This window comes from Haliotis asinina, unplaced genomic scaffold, assembly GCF_037392515.1.
Source record: "Haliotis asinina isolate JCU_RB_2024 unplaced genomic scaffold, JCU_Hal_asi_v2 scaffold_131, whole genome shotgun sequence".
NCBI classification, from domain to species: Eukaryota; Metazoa; Mollusca; class Gastropoda; order Lepetellida; family Haliotidae; genus Haliotis; species Haliotis asinina.
Genome location: NW_027133995.1, coordinates 2501 through 5000, shown reverse-complemented (window position 1 = coordinate 5000; position 2500 = coordinate 2501). Strand labels below are relative to the sequence as shown.

Here is a 2500-nt window from a genome sequence, read left to right as displayed (position 1 = left end):
CTCTAGAATTACCACAGTTATCCAAGTAGGATTGTATCATCTAAGGAACCATAACTGATCTAATGAGCCATTCGCAGTTTCACTGTGCTAGAGTTTGTACTTAGACATGCATGGCTTAATCTTTGAGACAAGCATATGATTACTGGCAGGATCAACCAGATAGGCCCGAGTCTTCGCAGACAAGAGACCGGGACGTCCGAACCGCCGGCGAGGAGAACTCCGGAACACACGAGCGAGTCCCGTAAAAAGCTCAACCCGACCGAGGCGGCCAGCCGTCCCTGCCACAATCCCCTCCACCGAGAGCGTTCTCGGGGCGGAAAAGCGACAGATTCTCACAAAGCCCGACCCGAAACGATAGAGCGGGGTGACGCCACGGGCTACTTTGACGTCGGCGGTTTGATTCTCGTACCGAGCGCAGACGAACCCCGGATGCCGGGGTCTGCCTTCCTCACGACAATCAGATTGCTTATACAAGCAGTTGGTAGCAAAGACGAGCGAGTGTGCGACCCGATCGCCTAGCTGCAACTTCGACAGTTGCATTCTCAACCTCTCTCAGTCTACCACGAGCCGTTTTCTGACTCCCTGCGACGAGGACGTCCCTTCCTAACGATAAGGCAGGGCCACCCCGGGAAACGAGAGCGACGTGTGCCGACCGTTCCCTTTCGTCATGGGAGCACTGGTCGCCAGTAAGCGAAGGGGGTCTTGCGAACGTTGCTGCGTGTCAGATGATTTGCCACGGAGACGAGGATCGAGACCCACCGTACTACCGAGGAGCAGCGCACGATACACGGAGAGTCAAGGGCGAGGCACCTGCAACTGAACCGAGATCACGCGCAAATATCTAACCACACGAGCAGCGTTCATGCGTCGTAGTATCCCCGAGGAGAAACCCGCCCGCATTCCGGATTACCGACACCCGGCGCACCGCGCCAGTCCCACCGAGAGCTGCCGTACAACACGAGCCGTTGCACTGCAGGCGGGACTGGCCTCCTTCACAATATCTGCCAACCCCGCCAATACGTTGGATAGTTAGCCTGTCACGCGGCCGACCCTCGCGTTCTAAAAAGTTAATATTTCTAAACCTATTCGGCCGATTCTCACGAAATTTTGCATGTATCTTCGTTATACTTTGTATTTTCCTCAGATATAATCAGCTTTGCGATAGACCCATTACATCTGGAGTTATGGCTTGGAAAAGAGGAAAAACCGTCTTTTTTCACACGAAACGAGACAATAAAAACGTTATATTTCCTACGGTATGGGACCGAACCCAATCAAACCTCACACACGGGTGCATCTCGTCTGTGTACCACTTTTGACAACCATTTACCATCATTTTGATACTCCTCTATGAAGCAGTACTCCATCTTTCAATAAAAATTATTCACTCCCAAGGCATCACACACATTAATACGACACATATGTGTAAATATGCAACCGATACGTGATATACCCTCCAGTTACACATACAACCTGCATTACTGCAGCTCTTCCAACATACATCTCACATGAAAACACCATCAGAGGGTCCACAGCAACCCGTACATGTATCCTCCTATCAAGGATTTTCGGTCTCTGGCCACATTCTGGAGTAGTAATACTGTTTGGGCGATGAACACTGGTGACAAGTACATAAATGCCAGTACCGACTGTTCGGCTGTACAAGTAACAGTCAAGAATACACATGATAAATGTTTCTGACAGTTAAAAATACCGCTCCTTCACACAATAATATAAACATAAGAGCACGCATTCGCCTTCTTATGTCTACATCGTATCACACATAGATACATGAAATCTTTTCATATGTGACCTGTCTAGAGTTAGTATCGGGTATCTTATTCAAAAGGCTTACATGAAACATCCAGCCTGATGTGGTCATATAGTCCGAAAGAGTTTCTTGTGGTAACAATTACACTGAGCTGAAATCACTTTAACCAGAGTTCACTGTACGTTTATAGGCCCCCTAAGCAGTCCATTAAGCACATAACTTCAATGGTTGTGTGCAAAGCAGCGAACGAGAGGTTAAAAACATATAAAACAGCAACAAAATACATCTTGAGTAAACAATGCAAACTTTCACCTCTTAAAAGGTACGACAAATTCAACATACACATTTCCCAAATAAGCAATGAACTACATCAAATATATTTTCTCGTAGCTCGTTTCGGCATAGCAGCAACATAAATAGAAAAAATAACTCACATCTGTCTTCTGCCACATCCCAACGTGTTCCTCCCAATATGGAGGCATTGTGACCGACAAGATCCATGTGCTTCCGATCATGTGATCAGATTGCCAGGATGTGATTTCTTATCCATTCGCAAAAGTTTATACGGCAACCTGGCTTCGAACCTGCAACCTGTCTGTTTGAATATAACTGATTCCAGTGAATAAACCTTCGCACCACACGCACTTGCACAGATATGTTGACAATTTTCAAATTAAAAAACAATTACTTTAAATAACGGTCAAAGCAAAAAGTTTGTGTTCTCCACTT

General features: G+C 46.6%; 1 non-coding gene across 1 annotated transcript in view; it reads right to left on the bottom strand.

Moving 5' to 3' along the window:
* LOC137271428 (small subunit ribosomal RNA) overlaps positions 1–162 on the bottom strand; it is a 1859-nt gene extending 1697 nt beyond the window's left edge. The window contains exon 1 of the ribosomal RNA XR_010955960.1: positions 1–162. This exon is cut by the window's left edge and continues 1697 nt beyond it. This is a non-coding gene — a ribosomal RNA (small subunit ribosomal RNA).
* Positions 163–2500: the final 2338 nt, after the last annotated feature.